This window comes from Leuresthes tenuis, unplaced genomic scaffold, assembly GCF_036924035.1.
Source record: "Leuresthes tenuis unplaced genomic scaffold, fLeuTen1.0.hap1 SCAF_10, whole genome shotgun sequence".
NCBI classification, from domain to species: domain Eukaryota; kingdom Metazoa; phylum Chordata; class Actinopteri; order Atheriniformes; family Atherinopsidae; genus Leuresthes; species Leuresthes tenuis.
In genome coordinates this window covers 10352603-10365154 of record NW_027325364.1, presented here as the reverse complement: position 1 = coordinate 10365154, position 12552 = coordinate 10352603, and the positions used below count along the sequence as shown (strand labels likewise).

At 40.8% G+C, this 12552-nt stretch overlaps 1 protein-coding gene across 4 annotated transcripts in view; it reads right to left on the bottom strand.

The window, feature by feature from the left end:
- bcam (basal cell adhesion molecule (Lutheran blood group)) overlaps nt 1-12552 on the bottom strand; it is an 85698-nt gene that overhangs the window by 33290 nt on the left and 39856 nt on the right. The window lies entirely within an intron of this gene.

The following is a 12552-nucleotide window of genomic DNA, read 5'->3' as shown; positions in this document are numbered from 1 at the left end:
CCTGTCAAGATAGCTATCAGCTAAGCTAAGTCTGTTGATTATATCTGGAATGTGTGAAATCTGAGAGAGACAAAACAACGCACGCATCAACCTGCACAGACCTGCAGTTCCAGGAGAGAGGAAGATAGAGACAATTGTGGGGTTGAGGAAGATGAATGGAATTAGAAGGGGGGTGTGTGTGCAGGTGAGGGCTGCAGGGGTCGCTTGAAGAGACAGCAGTGTCAAAGAAAAACAGACGGAAACGGTGGGGTGTCGTCACGGATAGAGAAAAGAGACAAAGACAAGTCTTGGAAGGACGAGGGGGGAAAGGGTGAGAGGGGGAAAAGGTTAGACAGAGTAATATGATTGGAAAAATGTCTCAGCCCATCCTGCCCCCTACAAAGCCTTTGAATTACCTCACACCTGCAATTATTTTCTATGACCCAGAGGACGCAACAGCAGATATGACCCAGTATGTGCCAACTTCCTGTGCTAACAAAGTGCCCATGCCCTGCTTTTCAGGAAAAGGGAAAAAAATGATCATCAAGTCTTTTTTACCCTTTCAAGTGGTCAAACCGAAGGCCATATCCTAACGTGTGGTGTTCTTGATCTCCCATGAGATCTAAGCACAGATTGGCTCATGACCCCTTGGGTTATGCTTATTTTTGCGCACACACATACACAGAAGATAATTCACCCTGCTTTAAACTAAATAAATACAGACTTCTAAAATGTCAGTGTTTCCCTCTGACATCTTGTCAATAAAGGTTACTGACACCTTTCTCTTTTATTGCCCAGAGAAAATCAAGCCCATGCCTGTTTGATGAGGCATGTTGAACAGACATGGCCTGTCCATAATCAGCCTTTTTATCTAAAGAAAAGACCAGTTTGGAAAAGATTCAAACTTTTTGTGATGGCTGTGTTTTCTTTGACATATTAATTCATTAAATCAGACAGTAAACACGCCTTGATAGTCAACTAAGCAATAAAGTAAAATCCATTATCATCATTTAAAGTGTCAGGATATTCTGCCTTTCTATATTTATACCATGACAAGGGAAAATAAATCGAAAGAATACCAAAAAGACCAAAATAAAAAAAAGACAGATTCCCTTTGTCTAAGCAGTTACCAGTTGGAGACAAATATATCTCCTTGAAGCAATTTCACAAAACAAACTCTATGCTTCTATTGTTATGCAAACCATGTCCAATCAAGACACCATATCAAAACAGACATTTATGAAGACAGACAAACACATGATTACATGAAGATGGAATCTGACAAATACAGATTAAACGGAAGAAAGAGACTGATTGGAGAGAAGGGAGGAAAAAGTGACAAAACTGGCATGAAGATGCAAAGGCAACTGCCAGCACACCAAGATCAAAAGAAAAATGAAGCATGTGAAAACAGCATGTCAGGGTGTCCTTGTACTACTGTAATTGTGGCTCCTGCACACCACAAAGGCAGAGGGTGTGGGAGGGCGATTTGCTCCAAAAAGTAGAAAGAACAACGGTTGTCATTGAATACTTAGTTTCAGTGTTTGACCTTTGCATTTTTATATTTTTTTTTTCCATTTTCATTCAAGCAATATGTGAATTCAGATATTTGACTATAATGGATGCTTGTGAGCAGGCCTGTGAACACAAGAATCTAACAACTGAATGTGGGTTAGTCCAACTTCTGCTATCTGACCTTATGGTTAAGTCTTGCTGTGGGTATTTACAGAAGCAGATGGTTCAGGTAGGCGTTGTAAGAGCTGTTTGTTTAAGAGAATGGAGGAAATAAAATATCTTATAGTGGGGAGCCAAGGATGAAAGTAAGTGTGTGCGTAAATCTACAGTAGTAGTAGGAGGAGGCTTCTGAGAGTTTTTAGAGGTGATGAAGCTTAACTATCTGAACCTCTACTTTCCTGGCACCATTTCTTCCACCTCCTCCATCTCCAAGAATCTGGTAATAATAGTGAAAAATTCAAACATTTGAAGGTGGAAGGAGGGAGAGGACGGGAATATAGTATGAGTGGGTGGTTTAGGGAGGGAGGAAGAGGAGAGAAATGGTGTGGAGGTAAATAGAGAGGAGGGGGTTAAACAGAGGGTAGCTGCCTGGAGAGCTCTGTGAGAAAGATAAAGATGGAAAGAGATAAAACTGCAAACTGGCATTCTTAACATGTCTTTGCTATATTTGAGAGTGAGGGGCAAATTCTATTTAAGGAAAGCAGATACAGAGGAACAGAATAAAGAGAAAGAGGTCAAATGAAATGCATCCTGTATATTACCATACATCCGTGGTTTTATGACGATATTCATAGCTGCCAGGCCTTGCTATTCATTACGTGAGTGAGGGTAGGGGGGGTGGGGGTGGGGAGAGAGGAAATGGGACAGAAATAAAAGCAGACACGACGCTAGTGAGCTTGCTTCAATTAAATTAACTCAAAGGAGGTGGTGCTGCATTGCTGGACCTCCCATCAGCATCATAGTTCATATCATAGTCATAGTTCAAAATCACAGGCCTGTTAATAAGAGACACTGTAATGCTGTTGCTTAGATTATGAGTAAGGTATTCTATTCACATTTCAAGTTGCAAATGTTGAGTGCTTCACGCAAGTCTGTATGTCACAAAATGTACTTTGAGAACGGTGTGCTTGTGTAAAGTTTAGGTTCGAATTAAACACATTCTGCAGTTGGGTTGGGTGCCCTGGAGCAAATTTATGGTGGGGAAGGTAAGGAAGCGAGAGGTTTGCACAGGCGAGCAAAAGCTTGTCCCTAAAGGTATCTGATATGAAGGGGTGTAGCGAGAGAAAGAACAGGAATGAGGAGGGATCTGTCAAAACCTAGAAGAGGTAAGAAGTACTGACAAAGAGTGACCTGAGCAATCCAAGAAAAATAAGTGAGGCAAGTTGAGGGACAGGAGATGTGGAAGCTGTCTGTCATGAGCAGAGCTCCAAAATTTTCCATGACTTCAACTCTGAGCAGAGATGTAGCTGCAGGGCAGAGAAGCCAACCATGCATCTCTGTAATGAGCTGTGAACCAGAGGTGGAGATGGCAGGAAGATGCTTAGAGGTAACACTTTAGCTGAAGTTTCAGCCATGCACAGGTGAACACAGTTGGTCTTGAAAGGCTCAATAGATCGATTCCAATGTTCCAAGATTAAAGCAGCATTACAGTAAACACTCACCACCCTCTTCTGTCAGAAGTCACAGCCAGTAGTATTTAAATCAATACATTTATTATTATAAGTATTTATCTGATAAGAGCCCCACTGATCGAAAGTTGATAATGATGTTTTTTTTTAACTGTTGGCAAAATAAAACATAAAACACATGATAAGAATACATCAACAAAGGCTCTGGGAAATTGAGTTGTAGCAATCATCTTTCACTATGCAATGACTAATTAAGAAGCCGAATGACAGCTTAATCAGTATGAAAATTAACACTAGTTGTCGCCATAATATCATTACTATCATTGTTTTTGCACAATCTTTAGGACTATGGCAAGGAATAGATTCCAATGTGACCAAGGTTTGTCCTAATTCTAGTTATTTTTTAGAGTACAAATAAAGGGAAGATCAGAATCTCTGAACCCACTGACGGCTGCACATGCCTCCACCAACCAATGAGAAAGTCATTTTGAGCAGCGGGTCTAAACAGCTCAGTGAGTAGTTTTATATGACATGATTTCTGCAACTCAAACTGCTTTTCCCATCCACATGTTAAAACAGCTGATAACAGTCTCTATTTATCTGATGATTTATTCCATTTTTCATTGTACTGAATCCAAAATCAACTACTGCACATAAACAGAAGCACCACAGTGTACATAAGTTTTACTGGCTAATATGTTTTCTGGGCAGAGCTGTGGACCAAGCTTGGCTCAGCCTGATATGGTGGCTTATTTCCAGGGTCCACAGCCAATCATTTGGATATTGTCTCATGTTTTTACTGGAAGCTTTAGTTCCCCTCTGTGAGGCAACTAACCGATAATCCACTGCGGGGGGCTCTGACCACATCATCAAGTGGGGAAACAGGGAGGCTTGAATAAAGAAACAGAAGAAAGAACGAAATCGTAGTAATAGCAGTAGTGATGGGAGAAACCAAGACAGAAGAAGAACCAGATTAATGTGAAAGAGACAAATCAGGAAGGAAAAAGAATGAGTGACAATAGAGTTAAAGAAAGAAATCAAGAGAGAAAGTAAGAGATCCAGACAGTGATGGAAGCAGACACATGCAGTACGATCCTGAGTCTTTGATGGTCCAGCTGTCTCTCCTTTTCAGTAGATGCCACCATCGTCCTACAAAATAAGCTAATCATGCTATGAGAGACAGGAAAAGAGATAAAAGAAAGAAAGAAGGAGTAACTGTTTGCTGAAGGACTGGAGGTCCTGTTCTGCTACTTGGATACAACAAAAGTGAGGGACGAGAGAACAAGTGTGTAGCCACAGGAGAACAAGTATGCCATTGTTTGGCTGGTACCAGTGCAACCATAAAGCACACACCTCCTCCAACTGCTCCTAGCATCAAGCATCCCTCACTAAATATGAGTCAAGAGTTAGCGTTAGCTCAGGGTTATGGCTGTGTACTAAGTTCTGACTTTCTTTGCCTTGTTATGACGTCGGTCGGCTGGGCTTTGGTGCTCTCCTGAACCGTTACACCAACTGCCCAAAAACCCGAGCCAAACAGACACTCATACACACACAAACTGGTAGGGCGACGTGGGTGTGTTCGTGGGTGAGGGGCTCCAGAAAAGGGTGGAGGCAGTGTATGGTAGATTTTCTTTTTTTTTCGCCAGCTTTACCTTGCCAACTTCCATGCCAAGGCGAACAGGCTGTAACTCCAGCAGGCTGGATAATGTATCGCCAGCTGGTGAGCAAAGAGCGACAACTGTGGTAGCACAGTATGGCCTAATGTTAACAGGCACAGTAGCGAACAGCTAAAGGAGTTGGTGCAGCATTTTCAGTTGGAAATAAAAGCTTCATATCCAAATTCCTTTCCTCAAAAATATCAGCTTGGAGACATCATTTTAATGTAAAGACCCTGAATCATTAAGAGAGAGGGATTAAGGAGGGGGAATACTAAAGACTAAATAATAAATAAATAAAAAAGAAAGAAAGACAAGTCTGTAAGAATGGAAGACTGACAATATTTAATAAAAATGGAAAAATGAGGTTGTTCTAGCCTTGTGAGGTCCTGTCAGCATATTTGTGGTTTAACTGCAAACCCACTGGTGTCCCTTCACCAGCTGGTACTCCCTTGAAGTGGGATTGGACACACACACTTATTTTTATAACTTCTGTTAAGTCTGGATTCCAGATTATGTTGGGATTGCAGTAATGTTCACATGCTCCGAATAGCCTTGACTGCCCAAAGTGACAAGTGACCACACACACTGCAGAGTCTGGTCCCACACTCAGAGCTAACTCTCCCTTTTGCCGCACACATACTGAAGTGTTAGTTCGGTTAATGTGGTATACATTCCAGAGACACACTCGCATAACCCCACACCTGCAGGTATGTAAATGTGCACACACACACACATTCATACATGCGTTCAGGTATTCACCCATATGTGCACATTCACACACACACAGTTTACACATCAAGAAGTACCACCTTTCATCAAGCTCTCCCTTTTACTGCACCTCATCGTACTGTCTTCCTCTACTCCCTTCTTTCTACACCTCCTCTCTCCTTACTTTCCTTGCCTCTCCCCCTGTTTCTGTGTCTGCTATGTGTGTAATCAGCCCAGTTTTAATACTGGCATTCCAACAGCCCGCAGGAATGTCTTTACAATGTAGCATTGTTCAGGTGCAGAGAAAGAAAGACCTTACTGAAAAATACATAAAAAGGCTCTGCTGTAAGTAGTCCCAGGGATACAACATTCTGCTGAAAGTGAGGAGCTTTAAGATTTGTAATAAATACGGTTGGGCTGAATACACTGACCCTAACATATAACTTCTAATGATGAAAAATGGAATTAAAAATACATATACACACCAGTCAAGGATGATTTTCTTTCACACAGAGAAAGGTTTTAATTCCACAAAGCACAGGATACATTGCTATAAAGCCTAAATGTTCTGCTTTATGCTTTGTGACAGATGTGATATTGCACTATTGCTCTCCTGTGCAAAGCAATGCCATTTAACGTTAAAGTCTCAGAAATGGTACCATTACAACGTTTTAATTACTTCGTTCCCAACATCTTCACATGTGCTCCTGCAACATGATGTCCACTTTTAACAACATTCTTACTGACGTTCGCACAACCTGAGTTACTTTTGAATGAGGGGATGATGGAAGGTTCTAATCCATGGATGTTTTACATAATATTGCTAGTTAGAGACTTGTCCTCCTCTGAATTTTCCAGTCTAAAACTAAAGCTATGATTAATTTGGACTTCCTAACTTCTTGATCATATTTGCTAGAATTTGAAGATCTTTGTCACTGTTTGTTTCACTAACTCAGCATTTGGCTGATTAAAATACTTGATCAGAAAAAGGATATCTCTAAATGTCAACCGTTTTTCCAGTATTTTGATATTTTATCGACAAACATATGACAGACATGCAGATTACCTGATTACACAGTCAGTTACGACTCGTCCAAATTAACTTTTTAAGGTAAGACATGTAATTGTTTCTTTTACTTAATATGTGTAATTTGCAGAATTAGCATTCAAATGTATTATTGTGAAAGTGACTGATCATATAAGTGACATGGAAAAATATCTTAATCTATATGATGGTATTGATTCGCAATCCATAACTAAAAGTGAAAGATAATGAAAAGCACTGACATAATGAATGCTTTGTCCTCAAACAAACCCCCCCTCTGTCTATGCCCCTTTGTCAGGCCTTATTATTGAACATGTGTCCTTTCTGCCCCTGCCATTAACCAACCCCACCCTCATACACTGCTTTCACTGCACAGGCCCACGCATACACACAATATGCAGCGCACACGCCGGGATTGCTAATTGACATGAAGAGTTGGTGCATCTTTCATCATTCTCTGCAGAGACAAATCTCAAAGTCTGTCTGTGTGTGTGTGTGTGGCTGATGTGAGTGCGGAACTGGATCAAAGGGGGTCCTCTGGGCTGCCCGCTGCCTCTCTCAGGACTCCATAAGGCAGCCAGGAAAGACCAAATACCTTTCTCATCATTTACAAAGCACTAGAAGATACATTCAGCTGGCTTGTAATTGAAAATCATTCAGTAAGAATACTTGCTCTGTAAATTCAGTCTTAATGCAGCAACATGCTTGCTGGGGTAGACTGCAAGATGCTCTCAAGCCAGACACTGCGGTTATAATTACTTTAGCCCCTAATAACAAGAGTCTAATTCAGTAAGGCACACTGTAATTTTAACATTATCCATACAATAACTATCCATCACATTTGTTGTTCTGCAGATTGCACAGATTTATAATTGGGAATCATTTAGTTTGATGGAAACATAACCCAATTGAATGCTATTGATTTTTAATTAAGCATTCATATGGGCCCAGAGCAAGGGGACACTTTTTTTCAGCTAAATTTAATACAAAATTATATAACAAAACATGAATCTCTATGTATTACAGGAATATGGACACAAGTGGTGTAATCAACAGGAAGTTAATGTAGCTTCTGAAGTGCCAATGAATACAAGTCTTCTACCATAGCATTGAGTCCAGTTGAATGTAGATATACCTGCAGGAGATATCTAACTCCAACAACATTTTCTGGGTATGTTGGTCTGACTTGTAAAATTTGATTTAGTATGACTTCAGTCAAAATAACATGTACTTTAAAAGTCCTCTTTTTGTCTCACTAACACAATTATTTAATTATTTTCAAACATGATATGAAAGTGCTGAGGGATATAAGTAATAATTTACATTTGCGGATATAAAGTGGCACATTACACAGGAAAGCCTGACAGAAAAAAAAAGAGAGACTCACAGTAAAGATAAAAACAGGATGTGACTTTAGGAGAACATTAACAAACTTAACCCCTCTACTCATTTCTGTGAAAGTCAAGTTCACACAAGCAAAGAGAAGCAAAGCAAACTCAAATTCCATTGCTGTAGCTTCAGTGGGGCTCGAGCAGGTAAAACCTTCATAAAAACAAAGGTAAGTTATGCCCTCAGGCTAAATGACTAACTCAGAAGCCCTGAAAACTGAGACTGCATCTGCTCACTGATGATACTCTCGACTTGCTCTCATGTGACGCGGGGAGTCCCCCTTCCTCTTATATACAGAAAAGAAGTTACAAAAAACAACCCACACTCACATTAAAACACTCATACATAGGTGCTGTAACGCAAACATCACCTCTGAACCCGACATACAAACACTACAACATGCTCCTTTCCTCTCCTCCTCCTCTTCCTTCCAAGTGAAGAGGATTAATGCTCCAGCACCTGTCTCCCAGGTCCCCCCGGCCCAGTTAAAGTAATACGATCTCATTGTCACACAGTGACCAGCTTCACATGGAGGTTAACACCGCTGTTTAACCATTAACTAGATTAAAGTCGGGGGTGGGGAGGAGAAAGAGTAATGTCTAGGTTTTGAATCCCCTTTTGTATATTTTGAGTAAATTTGCACACATACATGTGTACACATGTAAATACAGAACACTGTAGCCTCGTGAACTTTAAGTCACCTTGATATCCTGCTTATCATTATGATATATAGATAAGAGAGGAAAAATATCCCTTGAGGCCCTGCTGTCATGATTTTGAAACACCTCCTCAGGAAGCAACACTTACTGGGTCAGAGTTATAATATCTGTCCACAGTCATAAAAATTGTACTTCAGTTGTAGGGAAAGTGTACCAATCTTAGACGGCAGTTCTGCAGAAGCATTTAATGAAAATTCAAATGAATAAGGAAATAATTTAGCAACGATAAGGTAAATTAGGGCTGTATTTACACCATGAATCAAACAGTTTTCCTCTTTCTTTTTCTCACACAAGTCTAAACCATTGGTGTGGCAAGACACAAGGTGTTTTCTCTTCTAAAGGAAAAGGGGGTGATGGGGCTTCTTTGGAGGGGTGTATTCAACAACTGCTGCGGCGGCAACTGTTGGTGTCTGAAAGGCAACAGCTTGTGGGTCTCCCAGAGGACCTTCTGCCAGCCAACAGTCAGATGGTGGGTTTAGGGTTGGAGGGGCACAGAGGTTAGGATTTCTTCTCTGCTGCCAAGAAAATGATCTCCTTGGCTACAGATCCAGGATCCTCCATGACATTCCCCATTCTTAATTGGTATTCCTCAATCCTGACACTATCCGCCTGTCTGATCTTTACGGCTTTGTGAATTTTCAATTTTGTACAGCCCTGCAGTCATAAAGTCTGTGACTGCCATTATAACTATTGTACATTTTATTCCCAATTACGTGTTGTATGATTGATCAAAGCAACTGGGCATGACAGTTGTAGTATCATTTTCTGCCACCTATTTTGCTTCTCCATTTCATGATAGAAATATCTGCATGAAATGGTTAAAGGAGCTCAAGCAAATTCTGCCTTACATTGTTTATTCCTACATCAAAAGCACCGAGGCATACAGGTTCCTACCCGCATCTTACTGCAGCACTCTCCTGCTAAATGGACTGGCAGCACTTAACCTTGTCTGCTGAAAAAGCTTTGTGAATTTCCAATTTTGTACAACCTAGAACGGCATCCCCCACCTCCACCCCAATTTACCATCGCATACACAGTTGTAGACACAAGGACACACATAAAAAGACATTGAGCCTCTTTTCAAGGCTACATTTGAAATAACACATCAGCATCAACATCCCCCCCAGAGACAAGTACAACAAGACTACAAAGTAGCAGCACAATGGTCGACTCTAATCATCTCTCATCCCACTCACTGTTTGTCCACCTCTTCCTCCTTGCTTGCTTCCTTCCCTCCTTATAGCTCCCACTAATAGCAAGGTCCCAAAGAAACAGACCACACCAAAACAGCTTCTCACATTACGTTTTCATATCTATCAAACTACTTTTTATTAAAAAATGTGGCAGAGATAGAGCTTCATGGACAATAGTGGCCATAAATTCATTGTGAAAGGGCTCTGGGGTGGGGTGTAAAAGCAAACAGCCCTCTCCCACTAAAACTCAGCAGGTTATCTTCCTGATGCTATGCGTGGTCATTAGCTGATAGCAGCGCATAAATACACAGTGGTTGACACAGGCAAAGGCAACATGTTAAATCACAGCAAGCTAACACACACAGAAACAACTGGAAATAAATTGAGTGAAGCTAATTTGTCCTCATAAAGGAAAAAACTGTACAGACAGATGGAGAGAGAGAGGCAGACGGATTAAAATAATCAGAGGAGGAAATAGATATAGGATGATGGGCAGATAGATAAAGCTATTCTGGAGTAATACATCTTTTGTGTAAGTAGGAGAACCTGTGGCACTTTGTGTGTAATCACAGCTTTGGCTGCAGCTCTTGTGGCTGTATGAGATCGAGAAAAGAAAATAGAGGATAAACTTTTCCATCTGCACTGAACCACATTATTCTTACTAACTGACTTCACCAGGATTAACCACGAGCACATAGTGTACCCTATGCTGATGCCCACTTGTTTATGAGGGCTCCATGACAGCTTACTAGCCAACATCACACTGCTGCAATGGTTCCATGTGTCATTCGTAGCAAAAAACTAATTATTAGCATGCATGTTACATGGACTTAAGAGCACAAGTGAACCTAAATGTGCCCTTAAGTGATTGTTTAGTTGGTGCCCAGTATTTTTTCAGCTGAGTGAAACTCAATAAATTCACAACAATACAACCTGGATAAAAACAGACTCTAGCTTTTCACCTATAATACTGCTTCTCAATGGCGAGATGAAAAGCACATTGTTGTTGCTTGTTTGTTCAAGGATTACTGGCACCAAATTGTGCTCAGGAGAAGACTTACACTGGAAGACTCCTTTTTCCATGGAATTTGAGGTGATGACAAACAAAAACACAAGCACCAACTTGTCCAGAGGAATGCCACTTATTCCAACTCAGTGATTTACCCAGTCACTATAAGAAATGTTCACAAACACGATAATTACGGCCTCTTCATTTCAAAATCCACTCCCCTACAAAAGTAAATGACAAGGGGGACAAACATGTTCCTGCATTCTGAGTTTTCCAGTGTTGCATAACACCAGGATGTAGTATTGTACACATTATGTATCCATCTAAGTGTTCATTTGGGGTTGTGTGACTGCAGACTTGTTGAGAAATGTATGCTATCTATCCATACCTACATATGTTCTTGCATTCATATGTTCAAGAATGTGAGCTTGTGGCTTCACAGAACTAAGAGTAAAAGCGCCCCAGGACAGCTGTAAAAGAGTTTCTCTGGATTTCACCACCTCATGGCTAAATGGCTCTTTTTCTGGCCTAATACCATAATAATTACACATGGCTGCAGGGGGTGCACTTCTTATGCCACACTGACTGGGGGGGAGGCAGAAATTAAAAGTGAGGAAATGACTGTGAGAATTAAAGCAATGTTAGACAAAGGCCGATGCTACTTGTTAGAGGCTAACACCTTGAACTCAGCTGATGCTTGTCAAACTGATTCTTTCCACTTGTCTCACGAGTCTCTACAGTTTAGCTCACACTCATCTGACCAACTGACTCTCCTTTTGTGTCTTTACTTTAATGTCCCTTTGTTCTCTTTATCCCCTAAATGAGCCAAAAACCAAAGTTAAAAGAACTCCGGGATTATATTCTGAGCTTGTTTCCACTGTTGATTTACAAGGAAAAGAGCAGTGACGTCTACACTGAGGAGAGCAAGAGTCAGTAGATAAAATCAATTGCATGCTCCTCTACACCTTCCAAATGGAGCTGAATAACTCAAAATAGTTTTTTTTTTTTTTTTTAAAGTACAACTAAAATATAAAAAATAAGCTGGGCAATGCTGGTTTGCTTTGATAATGAGCCACGGAAATATTAAAATGACAAGAGACAACTCTTCAACGGCCAGCAGTGGGTGCTGTCATAATGAAGCAGGGTTATGTGTCATGGTGTGCTGCTTGTACAAACTACTGGTCGTGCCTTTTTTATGGCAGCACAGTCCCAGACAACACATCTGGGTGATCTGTGTCAAATGACTCTATTTAGTTCACGTCTGTGCACAATGCTGACATAGTTAGAAGTTGTAAGTGTGTGACCAGTAACTTTAAGAATGTAGGTCTGTGTGACACAATCCCACTGAGAGCCATCGGGAGCTGCTATTCTTAGACAAAACTATGCTTGAGAAAGACAAAAAATAAAAAGATTAGAAAAGAAGGGAACATAAGCTAACTTTTTTTTTCTTTGAGGCACTTCAGAGCAACATATCCAGGGCGTGGAATGGTGGGGGTTGGGATGGGGAGTGGTAGAGGGCTCAGCACCTGGAACCAAGCCTCTAAATCAATGCACTGCAGCTGTGGATGTATGATACACTGCACAAGAAGTCATCAATTACAAGACACTATTTTGAGCTACCTGTTAAAAGGCTCCATAAAGGGTAGACAAATCATGAAAACATAACAACTGTCCCAGAGCATGAAACTGCACAGAATGTTGAGTAAATG